The sequence below is a fragment of the Falco peregrinus genome, chromosome 6, assembly GCF_023634155.1.
Source record: "Falco peregrinus isolate bFalPer1 chromosome 6, bFalPer1.pri, whole genome shotgun sequence".
NCBI lineage: Eukaryota > Metazoa > Chordata > Aves > Falconiformes > Falconidae > Falco > Falco peregrinus.
The window spans coordinates 15517033-15537407 of NC_073726.1; the positions used below are offsets into that span (position 1 = coordinate 15517033).

Genomic DNA, 20375 nt, shown 5'->3' on the forward strand with positions numbered 1-20375 from the left:
TGTGCAAAACATATCTGCATACATTACTTCATCCCATTTCCCTTGTCATCTTAAAAATAACATTAACTGTAGCAAGGTATTACAATTTCCTGATCTTCTAAGATATGTAAAGGCCACCATTGATTATAATATTTTATCAATGTTTTCTTATTCACACTCCCACCCAGCGGTCCTCCTATATTCTTCCAGTGAGCCACAACCGAAAGGGCTCACATTCACTATTTCCCCACTCTGTTGACCTCCCATTTCAACTTTATACAATACAGTAAATAATAAAAAATATTACAAGTTGCAGGTTTCAGCACTAGCTTCATAGCTGAACTACATCTCAGTTGCACAAAACACTCGCAGAAAAGGGCCCGTTACACACTCACTGCTCACTCAGATAGATAGCAACAATACCATTTTATGAGGGACATTCCGACCTCAAACACTGTTATGCCATTCCAGAACATCAAATATCAATAAGAGGTCTCAAATAATACCCGGTACTGAATTTTACAACAGATGACAAAATGGCCAAAACACATTCTCAAAGAGAACGCAAGTTACCACGGCCAAAACACACCCCTCCAGAGAAAACCTGTTACTCCTCAGGAGGCCCCTTCCCGCTACCACAGAAAGGAGAGCACCCAAATTCCCACCCCCAGCCTTTCCAGGGGCGAGCACCAGCGCTCTTTACCTCATGTAGGACATCTCCTCACGACTTACAGGTATCCCCAACCCAACTGCAACATACCTGGTCTGCTGATGATGGTCCCTGTTGGTCCCCGCGGTGATCTGGGTGAGTAGGGGAGTCCTCCCGAGAAATCTTGGGGGCACCCAGAGGAGTCCCATCCTCAAGCAGGTTCTGCAGCCGGACAGAGAGGGTCCCACCTGGGTCGCCAAACTGATGTGCAGAACCGAACTCTACAACATGAGGGGAGTTACAAAGAGGTATGTTTATTACGGCGTCAGGTGCAAGGGGATTGCTCCTCCCAGTTTGCACACTCTTTCAACAAGCCGACGATTATTTATTATACAAAGTCATGCATATACGTAAGGTTTCCAAAAATTCATTATTATAACCTCCTCCCTCTGGTGCCTCTTCAAGATGTACTTTTCATCTTCTTGGGCAGTTGCCTAGAGTTCCTGCTTACCTTTGCATACATTAGCAGTCTGTTGTTTAGTTTCTGTTATCTACTAGAATTCTTTACACCTCATCCATCACCTAACCTTTTGTTCAAGTATCTAACCTTTTGTTCAAGTGTGACACATCTGCTGGCTAACGATTAGCCCTTCCTTACTGCCCACTCTGTCCCCGGGGCTGGTTTTAATCTATATCAAGGTCTTTTCCAGCCTGGGCTCTTCTGTGATTCTCTCACTTTGAAAAGAGGAATGATGAGGCAGAGTTTGACTTTAAAGCTTTTAATTCTGAAGAGTGTACATTTTCAGGTCTTTCAAAATGTAACCTGGTTCCACAGAATGCATCTGGAATTTCCTCCTGAGAATACCATGAGAAACATGGAAGGGAATGGCAAGACTGGAACAAAAAACCTTGGAAGTTCTCTGGGGAAAAAAAAAAAAAAGATAGGCAGCGGCATAGTAAATTGTCTAAAAGAGTAGGTCAGATCTCCAGTAAAGGAAATAGAATCAAGGAAACAAAAAACAAAGAGCAGATTACTGGTTCTACAAGGCAACAAACTCACTGGGGCAGGACTTCCTGATCTTTTGGTGCCCAGGAAGGGATTCTTGAGCCTGATGCAAATCTGGATTACAAGACAGACTTCTGATTCAACCAGAAGTGCAGATACTTCAGAAAGCTCCAAACAGAACAAGCATGAGAGGACACCTTGAGTGTATGGAACAGGCTGTTACAGGTAAAGCAAAAATAAACCCATCCTAAGCTAGCTTGTTATTAAGAAGTACTGTATTAGCTACAGAAGAGAAAACAGTAAAGTCATTACAAGCTTTGATTTGAAAAAAACCTTTTGGCAAACAGGGACTGATGAGAAACCAATGGCATAACAAGAATTTTAAAAGTATAAAAGGAGGAATCTGGATGTTTTGCTAATTGCCAATATGACCTAAACAACGGGTGATGTACTTCAGCAAGTTAAACGATGCAGTGTTCTAGGAAATAAGAAACAAAGGTCCACTTTAAAAAGAAAAGAAATAAAGTCCCCTGTGTGTACAGTACATGTACCGGCAGGGAGAAGAGATATAAATGATTGAAATGCCCAACATTGTTATAATTGAATTTAAAAAATTGAGTCCGAAATGGATTCACTAAATATTTATTAAGGTAGGAAAGCAAAAGCAGCGCTGGGCGGCCAGGGAGTCGCAGCTCCACCAAGGGCTCGCAAATTCAAGCAAGCTGAGCAGCTCTTTTTATCTTCACCGAGGTCGCTTCTGAGATCTTCGGTACGCCCCTCTGCTTCTTCTGTTATCGTGGTTTCTTGTCAAGTAGGACGTTCCCATGTTTGGTGTAGCAAGATAACATTGTGGACATGTCTCAGGAAGTTCTCAAGACCACCACAGTGGGTTCATTCCTCTTGCTTAACTTGTTTGATCAGCAAATTACCCTTAGTTACTTATTACAATGACGTGCGGAATTAGACTCTATAACTCGAAAGTTATAAAGTAGGTATGTTTATTGCGCGCAGATGCACGGGGGATCGCTCCTCCACAAGCGTGCATACCCGAAGTGACGAACCATCTCACATTTATACAATGAACAAATGAATATTCAATTAACGCCTATACATATTTGTTACCTAAACCCCGCTTCGTATGTTAATTAGCTTATCAGTCCGTTTCCTGGAATGTGGTGGTCTTGCAGGTTTGTAGGTGATTCATGTTCTTGTGACCATCCGATCTTCTTCAGGTGATTCATGTCCTTGTGACCACCCGATCTTCTTCAGGTGATTGTGACCACCCAATCTTTTCCAGCAAGGAGACTTAGCACTCCCTCCCTCTAGATAGCATTTGAACGTCTCTCATCTTTTCTTATTCTCTTTTAAATAGCCCCTTTGTTAGAGGAAGAGGGGCAGGCGTCTCCCCGTCTCCCCTTTGTTAGAGGAAGAGGGGCAGGTGTCTCCTCAAAACTGTGGTTGTCACCGCACCCATGACTAGTCACCATACCCACATTCCTTAAGCAGACACATACAATCACAATCCATGTCCATTATCCCCATTTCACATTATTTCTCCATATCAACAACATAGACCCTGTAGGCTTATTTTATTAGCAGCTGAAACTTTTATGAAAGATGAAGTTATTGCATGCTTTGTGATCTGAATATTTTAAATACTTATCATTTGTTATGCCTAAATAATGGAGAATTACTTTTGTTGTAACTTGGCCGATCTGCACTTTCTTTTTTTTTTTTTTTTAAAAAAAGTATTCAGTCCCCTCTTAAAACCAGAACGAGTCACACTTATAAACTCTCTGTTAACCCTTATCTGGTCAGTGTCTTTGGTGATACTTCAATTGAGGGACATTTTTAATTTTTTTTTCTGCTACTCATATCCTCTCAATTCACAGTGAAATATCTGTTGTACAAATGTTTTGTGCAATATAAATGTTCCAGCAAAGTCCCAAAACCCCAGTGCTGAGTTCCTGGTCTCTTGCTAGTTCTTTCTGCCAAGAAAAGATCTGTAATGCCATGTGTTAATATATTGAAGGGAAGATAGGCATCTAGAGGTGCTCCTGAGGCTAGCAAGTGACCAGTGACCTAAGAACTCCATTTAGGAGAAGGTTTTGAGCACTACATAAATCCAGGTACACTGTAAGCACAAAAGATAAGGCTAATCCAGGAAACAGGGGGTCCTGTGATTTTTATTTTTTTAAAAAATATTATCACTATTATTACTTTTGTATTTTTTTTCCTCTTCCCCCAAGGGGCTTGAGCAACAGTAAAAACTTAGGTTGTTCAGCAAACAAGCGAGCACAAGTAAATGGGTTCTTGTGTATATTTGGTGTGCCTATTGCTGCAGATAACTGTGTAAAGCTGTTGTGTTCATTGAGCGCATCAGACTTCCAGTTTTCACATAGCATTCTTTCACATGTCTCAATTTTTGCCCTTCATGGTTATGAGGAAGACATGCTTCATCGGGCATGCTGATCCAGTAGTACAAATGCAGCCCTTAGTTTCCTCCAGCTACTTTTCATTTTGCTCAGACAAGTTTTCCCCACTGTGGGGATGAAGCTGATTTAATGCTCTGACGTGCTGAAGGATTCCTAATGTTTTGGAAGGCAAGTTTTAGTTAGAGGTCATGTGGAATAGGAGTCTGCATGTGCACATTTCTTCTTGGATCTTTATTCTAAAACATTTGGCGTCAGTACTTTTGGGAAGTGTTGCTTTATAAGAAAAAAGAATGCTCTGAAATAGCACATAACAAAATCGTACTTTGTTGGAGGAATTTGTAAATAGGAAGTATCAAAACCATCAGCTTTGATCTTCAGGAAATGTGATGAGACTAAACCTGCTTGTTTGCAGCAAAGAAAGGTGCTTTATAGTTTGTCCTAGTATTTGCTTTTAATGCAAGACCACCAAGTAGTCATTCTGCATCAATGAGATAGCTATGTTGCAGTAAAGCAAGCCATTGCAGTTACCCATATTTTTGTCCAAAATGTACAGAAGTGTGATGTGAATGGACACTCTGAAGAAACACGTTGATAATGTATTCAGTTTTTCTTTGTCTGGTGTTTTCCTTGAGGAAAAACTGGGTTTTAGAGTTGCTAAGGAAGAGGAGCTGTTTTGAGTGCTCTTTTGAGTACAATGAGTCCTTCCATTAACCTTATGAAAGGTGTCTTTAGCACTATGTGCTGTAGTGTATGTCTTAAATGAGGACTGTTTTGGTAACCATAACATTTCCTTACAGTGTTCTTTCTAGGTGAGGTTTCATATTCATAAAATGTCGTTTTTGCAATAACTAAATGCTCTTCAGTTTTCTAATCTGTATTTTGTAAACTCCTATTAAGAGATACTTGTCTTCTGTATATGACAGGCACCTTTGGTAGGTGCCTGGTAGAACAGCACAAATTGAAAAGATGAAATGTTAGTTTAGTTGATTTTATTAGACTAACACATAGCTGAAACGTTTAGGGAATAACTTTGTAACCCATAGCTCATTTATGAATTTGAAAACACTGCTTTTGAAAGAATCAAGCTTGATTCACACTTCTCGCTGCAGAGACTCTTCTTATTATCCTCCGTCAGTGTGAGATTCTCTTCCTGCTCTTCCTGTGGTAGTCTGAAGCTTTTACCAAATCGAAAGAAACTGCTGTTACCACTAGGAGGCAAGTGCTCTGTGTATGTTATATCTGACTATATTGATTGTCGAGGAACTTACTCTTTGAATAATGTCTTGTGCTCATTTTCTTGTCTGCTGCTTGTTTTTCAGAAGTTAGAAGAATAGGGAGTTAAAAATAAAAACAAATCCAAACCCACCCCCCCCATTTCAAATTGCATAGTAGGGGTGTGGTACAGCTGAACTCTCATCTCTGAAACTGTAATTCACAATTTTCATCCACAATTCTATTCTTTGGCTAGCCTGTGATACAATTCTGTGCTGACTGGGTGTGTGTGAATCTTTCCTATAACTGTCAAAACAGGGCATGCTCAACCAGCCTTTGGATTTGTATGTGCATTCTTCTAATTACTGTGCTCTTTGTTTATGGAAAGAAGTATTTTTCATTTCACCTTCAGCTTGTAAATCCGACAGCTACAGACTTGCATCTGTCTTTTTATGAGACCTGTTTTCTAATAAGACTTACAATTTAGAACTTATAAACATCTTACACACACTTGTGGCATAACTTCAGGCTTGAATTCTATGGCTTTATAACCAGTGCTGGTAAGTCATTATGTTTTCCCTACCAGTTTCTTAGTAGGCTGAGAAAATAAGCCCTTGAGATGGCAGGGGTCTCCTGCATGTGATTATGAAGAGCCAGGGATTCTGACCTTACCACTTAAATTTGCTTTAGGAAAAGCTTTTAAGATGGAGCTTTTTTGGGGAGCTGCATAGATGAAAACTGTCTTGAATATTTCACTGAGCAATACTCAGCTACTGCTTGAGATAACTGCATTGATTCTGAAGAACTTTGTAAGTTCTACTTGCGTAATTTTTATTTGCATAATTTTCTGCATCACAAAGTGCAAGTACACAAATTCAGAGCTTCTGCGTATGAGAAGGCAACTCTCCTAAAACTTTCTTCTTAAAATAGGCTTTTAATTGGTTGATTTTTGTGCAAGTAAAGCTTAATGATTTTGTTTTGATCAAATTAATAACATATTCCTGTGCAGCAAGGTTTTGTTGTAAAACTAACTTTGGAGTGCAGCTTCCAGCATGAGAGGTGCTGTGCTCTTACAAATCAGATCTCTTGTATTCAAAAAAAACCCCAAACAACCCTCAAACAAACCAAACTCTTAATAAAAGGAAGATTTTTGCAAGAAGGGGTAATGTTTGCTTAATATTAGCTATGCACTTCTCTGCTTCTATTATTTTGCTGGATATTGTTGCACAACATCTAGAAATGGAGTAAGTATAAATTATCCACATAAAGGTAAGATAAACTGTGATGTTTTTACTAGTCCTGAGCATCTGAGGTAGGACATGTTTAAGGTGCTTCACAGGTAATGTATAATTTGAGGAGCATCATCCACTGGCCCAAAGAGTCCTGAAGCCCAGTGATAGGGAGCATACATCAGGACCCTTCCCTTTCTCTTGCTGCTTCCTCCTATACTGCTTTTTTATTTTTTATTTTTTCCCTTTTTTTATTTTCTCTCTTTTTTCTCTTTTCTTTATTCTTTTTTTTTTCTTTTTTTCTTTTTTTTTTTTCCTTTTTCCTTTTTTCTCTCCTGCAATAAGGGCTCTTTGGTATTGGCCAAATAGCTTTTGAAGTAAATTTATGAAAGGAACTGGCTATCCCCTAAAACAGAATAGGTTAGCTGACTGACAGCTCTTAGGCCTTCTTTCCTTCATGACTATGATGCTACATGTATCTTATTGTAGGAGTAAGTATTAAAATGATTTCACAGAGCATTAGCTGCTTCTGTGTCCCTTTGAGAAGATGAATTGTGTTTCAAATGACTGAACTCAAATTCTGGCTAATATTGCTAGTAAGATAGCTCTGTGCATTTAGAAAACAAAGCAAGTAGCCTCTAAAATGACTTGTTTTCATCCCATTTATTTTTAAATGGCAAAAGAAGTAGGCAGCCAGCCTGAACGTGGCCTAAGAAGTGATGTTTTCTGAGAACTTGTCGTAGAATAAAAGACTCTAAATGCAGCCTTGCAATGATGTCTAGTGAAACAGTATTTACTTACCCTACAGTCTGCAGAAATCAACAGAAAAGACCAGAAGGAGGCGTCTGTCACCTGTGTAAATAAGTCTAAGGGACACTGGATCTCTGATGTAACTCCTGGAAGAGTTTCATCTGTAGCTTGCTTGCGGAGTTTCCTGAGTGAAAGGTACTGGGCAAATGGAGATTTAAAGTATTAATACTAAATATCTAATCCGGTTTTGGTGCCTGAAAGGAGGCCTGAATGGTTAGTAGGGCTCACGGTGCTTAAGTAATCATTTTGCAAAAGCTGTAACAGAAGTTTTTTTTTTCTTATGGCATTAGTTGAAATGCTGAAAATAATCCTGACTGTTCCCTATAAAGTTCATAAGAGGCCGCTGTGGATTTAAAGGAAAGAATGCCTGTGGTCAGTGAGGAAGCTGCTGTGTATGTAGCTAGCTGCATACATGTTTCTGACTTTGTGTTTCTAAATGCAGCTGTAACAAGTACAAATTACAGCAGTAATCACTCTGCAGTTTAAAGTTATCATTTCTCTTGCTTGAGGCAAGCAGTTCACTTTTACAATTTGCACAAACATGTTGATTATGTATACTAGGAATTAGTGGTAAATCACTGAAGTATATGTATATCTTTTGGAAAATCATTTATTAAAACATCTCACATTTCTTGCTTTCAAATATGCTTGGAAAAAAGTGTCTCTGAAACAAATCAGAGGGAAAAAGTAGATTTGCTTTTAGTACAGTATGTTCATTATGACATAATTTTTTGTAGTGTCTTGATCTACCCCATAAATTTCTCCTGAAGTCATAATGTATTTTTCTGTGTTCTTTTTAACATCACTTCTTCACTAAGTGATGTTGTTTATAGCTGCCTTGTCTTGTATGGTGTGTATGCAAACCTGTTGCCTAGAAGCAGTAGAGAAGTTCTTTGAATTATTCACATATGTGTATTCACTACTTGCTCACCCTGGATTCGACTAAGTGTTGTAGAGCAGAAAGTCATGGATGCTGGTAACGTGCTCTCATCACTAACATTGGTGTGGCTCAGCTACACACAGAGTTATGTATTACGATACAACTTCATGTCATCATTGTGATTTGGTATTTCAAATAAAATGCCACAGTAGCCAAGGCAAACCTGAGAGCATAATCAATGTATCGTCCAGGAGACTGCTCCATTGTTTTGCCAATTGACAGGGTCAATAGATAGCACACAGACACCAATACAGAAAATACCCTTGATGTACTGTTTGTTTCAAATTAATGCAGAAAATAAGGCAATATGCACATACAGAAGGATTAGCCTACGATACCCTGATTCAAACAATAAAACAGATAAGCAAGGCAATGCACTTAATCATTACTATTCACAGTTAGCTGTAGTGGTTCAGAAAGATACATCACCCGTTGCCCTAATACGTTGCCATGCTCCAGATCTGTTGCTGTCCTCCAGATCTGCAGTCTCTGGGGAGGCCCTGTTGCATGAGGATCTGGAGAGCCTGTCCTGGCAGCTGGAAAGTCCTACTCAGGGCATCTCCTGGTAGGTGAGGTCTGCAACGTTGCTGCAAGAGGGTCCAGCTTTTATACTATTGAACAAACAAGCTCACATAATTCCAAATGTGGAAACATCTGGTTTCACTCTCCTGTCAGATGCCACCAAAGCCTGGCCAGGGGTTGGGGAGGAACTGAGGGAGTTCCCTTTATCGACTGGATTTTAACCACTGGTTTCCAGACGAGGCCAAACAGCTGGACTCATGGCTTTGACTGCCTGCCTCTAAGCAAGGAAGGATGTGCTGTCTCTTCTCTCGTGATTATAGTTTATCTAAGATACATCTTTTGCTAATGGCCATACATAGTTCACTAATGATCATGCATATTTTGCTAATGATTGGATTCTAAATACATACATTTAACGCTGGGTTGTTGGGTTCATCTGGAGGTCAGCTTTGGCTCAGGGCCTGTTGCTCAGGCCCCAGCACTTCATCCCTCTGGAATAATACGCTGGCATTTGAAGTGTTCAAGTGAGTAGTAACTTGCATACGGAACAGAAGTAATGATTGAGACATCCAGCCTGAAGCTCACAGGTGATCACCAGAGAGCGTGGGAAGGCTTCAGGACTGCAGTTGCTTGGCTGCCATGGGTTGGCCCTTGCAGCTTGAGCTCAGACTTTGCGAGAGGTTTGTGTAGCACTTGGTAACTCCAGAGGGAGTCATGACGGAGCAAGCCACTGAGCAAGATTCATGCTATAGGACTATATCAGTAGTGTATGTGTTGGAGGTCTGAAACTTAAAGCTGATGATGGCAGATATGAGAATTCACGTTTTAACCTCTTGTGGCATGTGCTGAAACAAAACTTTTCTTCTGTTATCCTGAAAGCAGGTCTTACATGCTGCATCAAGTTAAACATTAAAAGCTTCTCTTTCTGTAACCACCAAAAAATGAGTTGTCACTGATTCAGTAACACCTTTCTTACCTCCACTTCTTCTGTTTAAATGGAATAGTCAGTTCTTGATCTATATTTGTCTTTTGCAGGAAGAATCCCGTTCACTTTCAGCAGTTCAGTTCAGCAGTTCAGTCTCCCTAATGACAATGACAATCATGAAACAGCGATCGTAACTCAGGATAACAATGATAACTGTCCTGAATGTCCGTATGGAACGGCTTGTTTTAGGTAAGAAGCACTGTATAAAATGGCTTTTCTTGTTTTACAGGTTAAGAATGTTCTCCCCTGGAGTTGCAAAATGACAATAGGATAGTGATGTTAAATCTTGACTGTGGCCTTCCAAATTTACTGTGGACAGATTGCTACCTTTATGGCACCATGGTCTGTGCAAAATATTTGTGATTTCAACTGGTAAACATGAAGCCTTGATTTTTTGAACTTGTTCAGTGGCCTAGAGATCAAAACTTTTTTATTTTTCAACCTGTAGTAAACTGTTCTTCTTGTATAGAAACAATAATTTATTGTTATGTGTTGTTCTTGATATGTAACTTTTAGTTTAGATTTTGACAAAATATTTGTTGAGATTTTGTACAAAGCCTCTATCTTAGTCAGTATTTGATTTGTTAGAAAGCATAATTTAGGTACCAGCAAGAAAATCCAGTTTATGGCTGACTCCTGTTTCTTTTAGCAGCTGTCGATTTTCTTCAAAAGATCCTTTTGTTCCATTTGTTTCTCAATATCTAGGTTTTACACCTGTATTTAGCAGAGTTTAATGACTGATTTGTAATTGATGCAGTGGACAAAAGGATATATTTTGAGGCAACAGCCCTTCTGTGGGGGCATATTGAAACTAACAGCTGCTGTTAAAGATTGTGCTTGAGCAGAAACATTTTCTCTCTCTCCCTGGAAGCAGGATGATCCTAAAGAGTGTGCTCCTTATAAAGTGTAACAAAATGAGAGTAGCTTTTAAGAAAAAGCCATCTTATGTTCAACTAATGCAGAAGAAGCGTTTCTTTTCTCAAAAACCATCTGTGAGATTAATTTCTCATATCAGGGTGAGAAATCTAGGTTTATACCGGTCATCATATACTTTTCAGGAGTACAACGGACACTGTCCAACACTAAAACTGTCTCTCCCTGCAGGTAAGACAACTCCTGTGCTTAGTTGATCATTTATTAATCAGTGTTTCATTCTTTTTGGGGTAGAAGAAAGGAGGCACCCACAAAGAAATGATAATTCTTTCCACAAAGCATCAGGTGTCATTTGTAGGGTTTTCATGTTATTTTTGTTGCCTTTATCTGCTGGCTAATACTTGAATACATAATTGTGTGATCTAAATGCTGTGCCTTGAGTTGGGAATCAAATGCTCTGATGCTGACAATACTTGCAGAACATTGAATTAGGCAACTGTTTTTGTTTCAGTACAGTGTATTTAATAGAAAGCTGTACTTGCATGGTTTTATTCAGATAAGTATCCCTTCTAATGCACATGTCATGTACTTTGGGACAGCAGTAGCTATAAAACTAAATCAACTTGAAGTATGTGAATTTGTCACAAGTTATTTGACATAAAAATAATTTTTTTCTACTGAAGAGCATTGTGTTTTTGAAGAATAAGAAAACATAAATAAACTAGTTTTACAAGGCAGTCTTCACAGCAAGGGTATTTCGTGAAATATTCAAAAAGTTCTGCAGTTACAGAAATTAATCTTGTGTTTCAAGCAATGTTGCATGGTATGTCATTCTTAAATAGTGGGCTTTAATTGTTGCTTCTTTTCAGAAGCAGAAATTAGGGCAACTTGAAACAGTTTGCTTCCAAAGTTAGAATTTTTAAAAATTTTCTGCACAGAAGTAAATTAAGCTGAAACTATTTTTACATGCGGCCTTGAATAAAGCCTCTATTACACTAACACAACAGATCAGCATAGTGTAAGTGGGAGCAAGATAAACCTTTAGAATAGCATTGGATAACTGCTTGGGGGGATAGCATAAATCAGTGTGTTCATGACCTGGATCACAGCCTGAATGAGGTGAGCATTTATTGCAGATCCAAGAGTAAGTTGACTTTAATTTTTTTTATTTTCATTGCATTGATGCTGTTTTTTAATAGAAGACATACACACTTGTATATTGAACTTTCTGGATTGCAGCAGCATATTGCAGAAATGAGTGATCTCTCTTTAACAATCCTTCTGTGGCCTTTCCCTGTGATACTTTGAGACAAGCGATTCTTTCCAAATTCTTTAATTTTCCCAAACTATTTGATCTGTAGCCTTATGTTGCAGAATATAGAAGTTATGCCTGGGTATCTCAGACTTGTGATGCACTATGTGTGCATTGCACTTTATGCACCAGAGGTTATGTTCTGGTTTTGGTTTTAGTGAGAGTAAATAATTGAATCCGTTCTTATTATGCTGAACAAATGCATCTCATCTTACAAATTTGGAAACTATCTCATCTCTTGGTTTTGATCAGCTGTCTTTTTTTTTTTTTATAAGGCTGAAACAAAAGGAACTCTTATTGAACTTTTTTTTTTTTTTCACCCTACATTGTGTAAGCTGAGACACTGCAGTAAGGCACTGGTCACAGAATTTTATTTTAAAAAGAAATGAAAATTATTCACAAAATACAAAGGAGTTCTGGGAACTTGTTAGGTTCTTGTTAAGCGTGGAACAAGGTGGCAAATCAAGCTTATACTGTTTTCTTCTTTGCAGGAAGAATCCACAGCATAAGATAGAATACAAGCACAGAGCACCTCCAGGTAAGCTGAATTGTTCAGTATAGCTCAAAGGAGGACGGGGACGGGACGACAATGACCCCCAAACCCAGTAATGGATGCCAAAACCTTGGAATAAAATGCTTTCACTGAGTGAGTAACGCTGCATTTCCAGCTTGCTCTGTATTGCCCTGTACCCTTGCTCTTCGTAAGCATGAGGTGTTGCCATTGTCTGTGATAAGGAAGGTAAGGCTGCTTGGCCGCTGCACACTTACATTCACTTTTTCAAAAGTTTTTCAACTGAAAAAAGATGGTCTGGGTCAGACACCATTGACGTAGTTTGTATGCTTTGTATCTTAGGATTTGACAAAAATGCCAGGTGGCAAGTGGCTATTTTCATGAGTTTAACAGGTTTTCTTGAAAACTAAGCATGGTATAGTGTGGTCTTACCAGATCTCCCTCTTCTGCTTCCTCCATTTGGAGCTGGAGTATTACAGTGAAAACAGGGAATATACTGAAGTATTTCTCAACATTTCAAATGGATACTGCAGTAAATTATTTCTACAGCTTTTTTTCCCATCCCCATAGCATGTATGTTCTGTTGAGGCTTGGAGGGAATATAATTAAAACTGATTCTGAGCTTATATTCTAAAAATATTTTTATATTCCAGTAACTAGACTTCTTGAAAAACAGAGGGGAATGTACTGTTTACATTTTGTCTGTTCTTAGAGAATTCAAAGATATACTTTGCATTTTTTTGTGCTTTTTCTTAGTTATTGGACTTGGAAGTTTTTTTTTCGATTTAATTCCAATGCAAAGAACAATACTTTAGAGCAGAACAGTTATGGAAATGTAATGATAATGCATTTTACTTTAAAAAATCAGGATTATGACATTCTCCCTGCCCATGGCAGGGGGGGTGGAACTGCATGACGTTTAAGGTTCCTTCCAACCCAAACCATTCTATGATTCTATGGTTATTAAGAAGAAATTGCATTTATGGAAACAATGGTATAAAATATTTAAATGCTTTGAAATCCTGCAATTGTCTGCTTTAAAAACCCCAACCAGTATTGATGACATTTGTCTACAGGTGGCATGGTTCCTAATTGTAAGAACTGTTCATCTGCGTAATCTTTCAAGAATCATTTAGTGCAAAAAAAGGTCTTTTGGGGGTAGCAGAGTAGTTTTTACACTTGTAAATACAGTACAACCATTGCAGCATTTCTTTTAATAAGTCAGACTTCTGTTGTAGCGACCTTTCCGAATAACCCTTATTGCTAGGTTGTACGCTGTCCTGGCTAGTAACATTTCTTTCTTTAGTAACTGAAAGAGGAACACGACAACAAACTTCAAAAAATGATATATTCTGATGTTATGAATGGGCCCATCAGCATGGGATGCAACCAATCTGCTTTGGTTTTGGAGCATTTATTAGTGCTAGAGATGCTTGATAATACCTGAGGAGAAGGTAGCCATTATTTTAATAAAACTCTGCTTCCTTTTTTACAAGTAATAGTGCTGGAATTGAATTTGTGCCAGGCGTCCTGGCTGAGCACACCTGTACTTCCCTGGAAGCAGGCAGCAAAAAACCAAATGTTTTAAGGACAGACATGTGTGACCAAAACAATTCTTCCTTCCTTGAATAGGGTTCATAATAGGATGAAAGGAGCCAATAGTTCATCCACAGCTAGTTAAGGTTACCCCATGAAGACTGATTGCTCTTGAAACATTGAGATATTCCTTCTGCATTGCATTGACCTCTAAATAACTTTCAAATTATACCTGTGCATGTGGTGATGAGCTTTTCTTATATTTACTCTGAGGTATTGATGTTACAGACTTGTTAGGACTAAAGTGTAGAAGAAGGGTAATGCCTTTCAGCTGGGGGCAGCGTTCCCTGTGAACTACATACGTATCCTTCGAACTTTAGTTTCTAGACATCAGTGAGGATTATGTAGTATCACAGGCAAGCTGTAGTCTCTCTTGATAATGTAACCTGTAATACTGTGTACGAATATCTCTTCCATTTACCAGTAGTACACCTAGCTTGCTTTGCTACTGCCAATAATATTAACTTACATGTTGCAGGTGCATGGGCTCCAGTTTTAAGTATCCTTTAGGTCTGGTTTCCAGGCATATTTTGTGTCTCAGTTTCAGCTTCCAAATGTGAAGCTTCCTGTTATTTCTAAAATAATTTAAAAGTGAGCTTTGAAGAGCAGTCTGAAAGCCTGATGATATGCCGTCTTTACTTTCACTGGCCTGAACAAGGCATGAGGATGTGGAACTGCTGCATCTTGAGTGGAAGTGGGAACTGACTTGTCTTCTTTGAGATCACCAAGGTGTGGTTGGGCATTTCCTAAAGAAATCTTCAAAATAGAAAGATCTGCCTTCTAGAGAAAGTAAATTGAAGTGCAAATAGCTGTAGTTTTCTAGACAAAGTGTTTTGGCCCCCATTCTGTTCTGTGACCTACTTTCCACTGAGAAATGTCTTTCCCATCCCATTTCCTTCATCATATATGTGTGTACTTTTTTTGTCACTGAATGCTTGATATGGTTGTATCTGTGCACTAGCATATTCTGAGGCATATTTGTTAGCTGTATGCTTTGCCACATCCCATGATGCAAGTACAAGCCCCATCTTGATCACCGCTCCCTTGCAGAAATGTGTGTTACAGCGTGGCCAGAATTGTTAGCACCGTTGTAAGTGCAGCGAGCAGTTAAGATTTTAATAACGAAGCAAGCTGGACTGTGTGCATATCTGAAGTTTAAAGCTAATCTTGAAGGTTTTAAATTGCTGCTGTGTCTTTCATAAGAACACCTTCCTTACCGGAATTGTAGATCCTGTGTGTGCAGCTCATGGCAGGTGGTCAGCCAGGCATGGCTATGGATGGAAAAGTGCTTCTTTTGTAAACATGTAAAACTTTGACACAGAAGTGAAATTCAGTCTGTTAAATTCAACTCCTCTTCCTTAAGAACAAACCAGGGAAAAAACCTGATATTCCACACACAGTGGGAAGAAGGGAATTCATTAATTAAAGTTCTGTTCATATTTCATGATTTCTTTTAATCCCCTCCCCCCCACCCACCCCCCACCCCCCATCCCAAATCTTGTTGACTGGCTTGCTTAGTTCTCTTGAGGGCAATGCTTGTAAAAGGTTACACTCAGCAAGCTCACATCTGAGGTGGTCATACCGAGCCATGCAAGATCACACAGGCAGGGTTCCATTAGCCTTTATTTTGTGCTGTTTGGCACAACTGCACTGTTAAGCACAGCAGGATTAATTTCTGTTCAAGTGCACTGAAACTCCACTGGTACTTGCCATGTTTAGTTTTTAACATCATTAGTCTAACTGCTATGAGATGGATTGCAAATTGCCTATAGAGATGGATTGCAAATTGCCTATAGAGAATGTGGTCTATTTTCTGAGAAATAGTCTAAGGCTAATCACTGGGCGAATAACTGTATGGGAAGAAGGAAAAATACTGGAGAAAGGCTAGAGTTATGTTGTCATTACATTGTCACTACTGAATGACCTCAGTACCTTGTTGCTACTTGGATGAATGATCTGCTGTGGCTATGGACTATGCATAATTCTCCTACATACTTCTGTGTACGTTTTCTAGCAAGCTGATCAGGTCACTTCCAAACAGAACCCTTTGTAAAGGGGTGGTCAGCAAGCTTTTTCTCCCCACATGAAGGAGATACTTTCAGGGAATGTTTCAAGGTCATCTTTGTAAATATGGTACTAGGGGAAAGGCAGAATTGTGTTTAAAGAGCAGTTTCAGGGGCTGTGGAGCTAAATTCAACTATAGCAGAAAGAGATGGAGTGGGAAGACATGGAAGAAAGCGTATCATTCGCTGCTGAAGTCTAAAAGCATTGGTGGATGAAAAATATTGTATGCTCCTCGTACATTTGTAGGAAAAATATGGAAGTAATCAGTATTTTTCCAGAATTCCTATTTCTGTTGTAAAATACCCCCTGCAGTGCTGTGAAAGTGAAGAGCAGCTTTTCTTTGCTAAGCAGGTCTTTGGCTTATTATTCTCACAGGCTTAAGCTGAGAAAAGAGATTTTGTTCTGAATGTATTTAGCATCTTTGTTTCGAGCTCTCCCTCCGAGACGTAATTCCTTCTGCACGACCATAGTCCGTGATTCTTAGAAGAAATTCTGCTGTTATGTGTAAACATGGGCATGATTACTTTCCTCTAAAGCCTGGTAAACAGTAAACTAGCAAGCATCATATGGGATTACAGCTGAAATTGGCAGTTGACATTTTCAGGATTTTCTGCTAGGTGGTGCACAGTATAGATTGCTACCCGTAGGGTATTTCTCAGTTGTAGTATTGGCTGTGTCATGCATGGCTGACTTTATTCTAGGAAGTCATTCGGTGCCTCTGTAGCACAGTTCACCCGTAAAATTGTGTATCTTTGAGGAACTTGACTGCTGCTGTAAATGCTTTTGAAAACCTTGGGTGAAAATTGCTATAGAGTATAAAATGTTAATCAGACCCTAAGATAATTCTGGAATAGTAACATTCCCACTAGCAGAAAAATGTAACTGACAGAGGATGTGATCTGACTACACCAGATACTGGTGTTCTCGCTTGTTCACCACACGCGTAGCTTGAGTGTCTGGAGCTCTGACCTGAGGTTTCAAGAAGCTGCTAAGAAATACTTGAAGTTAATATAAACATGGATGATTTGGACTTGGTTCTGTAGCTGAGAAGAAAAGACAAGTTTCTAGTTTCATATAAAAGATTATAAGACCTGCTCAACAAATAAATAACTTGTACGAGATCATTGACAGGTTATCTCCAGATGAGATAAGAATGCAGAAACTGGAGGCTGGGAAGAAAAGGAACAAATACAGCTTTACTCAGGCGTATGACTTAAGGGCTGGAATATTAACAGACTGTGGCTAGTTGGGAATTGTGGGCCTGTAAGAAAAAGGGAGGTAGCGTAGGCTGGTAGAGCAATGGTCGTGCACATCTGCCAAAGTCCAAAATAAACTTGTTAAAGGTTCTCAACTACCGATAAGTAAAAGGAGAAGGCAATGCTGCTATGGCAGCAACTTTGCATCGATGCTACCAAGGCAGGTAGATAAGGCTTCTTCAAAAATCAGGATTTCCCTGTCTCTGGGAATTGGTTTAAATATGCCAACATATTTGAGCAATTAAAAGACTACTGCAAGACAAGCTGCCTAAAAAAGTTTAGGAACATGTGGCGAGCAGCATCCATTTCTTGTGAATAGAGGTTCCCAAGTCTTTGATTCCTGCCAATACATAGTATTGTGACATACTGTGAAGACAGAAGGCAATTTAATCACAAAGTGTAAGTTGTGCAGAAGATGGACAGGCAGCAGATTGGACAGCAGTGCAATAGACTGAACTAGGAAACGGGTAGCCTGCATCCAGCTCAGGAAAGAAGTGTTCAGCATTTGTTGTTTCCTTAACCTGTGTTCAGAAAGGAAGCACAGACTACTCAGCACAGATCCAAGTTGAGAACATAGGAGGTGAGTGATCTAGCAGATTCTCCTTGCTCACCTGAAGCTCAGAAAGAAGTGAATGGGAATTCAAAGCCATGTCAGATTCCAAAGAGCAAGAGTATAAAATAGCCCTAAGTAAATATGGATGGGTGACGGCAGAAAATTTAGGGTCAGAATAGCTGTCTAGAAAGAGCTAGGGGCTAAATGGCAAGAAAGATGCCTTGTTTAGATAGAGAAGTAGCAGAAAGATGACCAGGAAAATTGTGTATGCCACTCCTTCAGGAAAGGAGAGTTGCCAGAAGACGTTATCTGATACTGTTTTCTTCTGATATCAGAAGATGTTATCAGAAGAGGCCTGGTAACTGTCCTCCAAGTACTGGAAGAAAAGCCACTAAGGAGAACTTTCTTAATTGATCAGACTGGTAAGCCTTGCAGTAGTGGTCAGAGAGGGATGGTACAGCTTTTCATGAGAGTCTTGAAAATTAAACACAAAATTGTCAGCATTGGATAGAGTGCTTTAGCTGAACCTTTCTCCTGCTGAGGAGAGAGGATAACTAGATGGCCCCTGCAAGGTCTCTTTAGTTCTGTATTTATTATTCATGAATATATGACATTTTTGTCCCTAGAGGAAAAAGGGCTGTGGAGAAAGATGGTGTCAATGGTGACGAACCAAATGATTATGACCTTAATGACAGCTTTAGAGATGATGAGGAAGAGGAGTGCGAACCTACCGACAAAGACTCTGACTGGGAACCAAGTTCAGAAGACAAAGATAATGAAGATGTTGAAACGCTTTTGCAAGAAGCATCTAGATTTGTTAGAAGCAAAAAAGTAGCCACATGGGGACAACACTACAAATGCCCAAGCTGGTTATGTTAAAACATGGATGTGTAAGGAGGGGAATTGCTTTGAAAGCTGCTTTTTCCTCAGTGAAGTAGGCACTGCAAGAGGATTTTAATGGGGGTGAGGGGATTCAGCAATGCCTTTCTATTCCATATGCGGTTTTTTGTTTTATGAAGTGGTGGAGCCAGAGGACTGAGCTCTGAAACTTTTTTGTGATTTTTTTTTTCTCCTCATCTATTTCTTATGCAACACCATTGGTGTTTCATAGTTTGAAATACAATTGTAAAGGTTGTTAATGCTTCATCTTCCTGTGCTTGAAAGAAATACTGGCATTAGGAAAGCCTTTTCTTTTGCTGAAGCACAGTATTATACTGTGTTGGATGAAGGGGAGTTACACTGCACACCTGCAGTATCGCAGACTAATTCTTGGCCATTGCTGGGGAGTTTGTCTAAATTTTTTTTAATGTTCTTTTGAGTTAGTGCAGTGCTACCGGCTTTCCTCTTCGCTGTCATTTCTTTGATTCTCTTGCTGTGCAGGAGTTAAATAGAGAATGTGTAAATCACTTCAGAACAGTATATCAGTGTATGAAACGACTTGGTAGTCTAAACAATGGTTATGGTGTATTTGCTGTAATTACAGTAGGACCTCTTTCCATGCCTGTACCTCACTGGAATTGTGTTCAGTCCACAACAAAGCTGAAGTCTTGATGACTGTATTTTTGCACATTTAATCTTGCAACATACTGCGGGAAAAACATCTGCCTGTGTCTCTGTGATTTCTAAAGACTACTGAAGGATCTTGTCTTCCATGTGTTCACAGCATGCCTGAGCTTTCAAGAAAGTAAGTTAAAAAGTTTTATGTGTTTCAGGACAGGTGACTGGAGCTGTGTGAATTTGGCACCTTCTTGGACACAATCTGGAAATTCTGCAGGGGAATTATTCTTGTGTGGCTCTGGCTCCCCTGGGAACATCTGCCCAATGGCAGTTGGAGACAGACATCCAAATACACTCAAGCTTTTCAGCTGGGTGGTTCAATGTGCTCTGCTTAAAATGAAATGGCCATTGCTGCAAGCTGGCATTGGGTGCTTTTGGATGCGGGGACCATCTTCTGCCAATTGTGTGTCAGAACCTTCCCTCAAAAATTGTAGATGTCGAAAATACAAACATTTACGATGGGGAACTGTTGCAAATTTGGAGAACATCAGCTTCTGTTGGCCAGCAGCTTACTGTTCGCTGAAGTTATTCCATACAGAAAGAATCCATTTGTTGTTTTGTACAGTGTCTGGTGATTTCTGTGACCATAACCTTCCTCAAGTTAAAGCATTCTGTATCACAGCATTAGTCTGTGAATGGCTATTTAAGCTGCTCACAGGAGCTACTAGCCTTTACTTTGAAAGTAGAAATAGCTTTTTACTGCTGGAGGCTCCCAGTCAGATCTGTAATCCCAAAACCACATTTGGAAGTGAATTTTGATGTTACATGATAGATCAAGTTTTATTACTGGTACATCAGGACTGAAAAACTTGCGTATGACCAAAGCAGCACACTGGGACAGTCAAAGCTGTCACTGAGCTGCTCTGTGCTGGTAGGTTGAAGTTCT

The 20375-nt window shown here is 39.4% G+C and overlaps 1 pseudogene; it reads left to right on the forward strand.

Moving 5' to 3' along the window:
• The first annotated feature begins 515 nt into the window (after positions 1-515).
• Positions 516-19763, forward strand: LOC101912242 (aprataxin and PNK-like factor; annotated as a pseudogene).
• Positions 19764-20375: the final 612 nt, after the last annotated feature.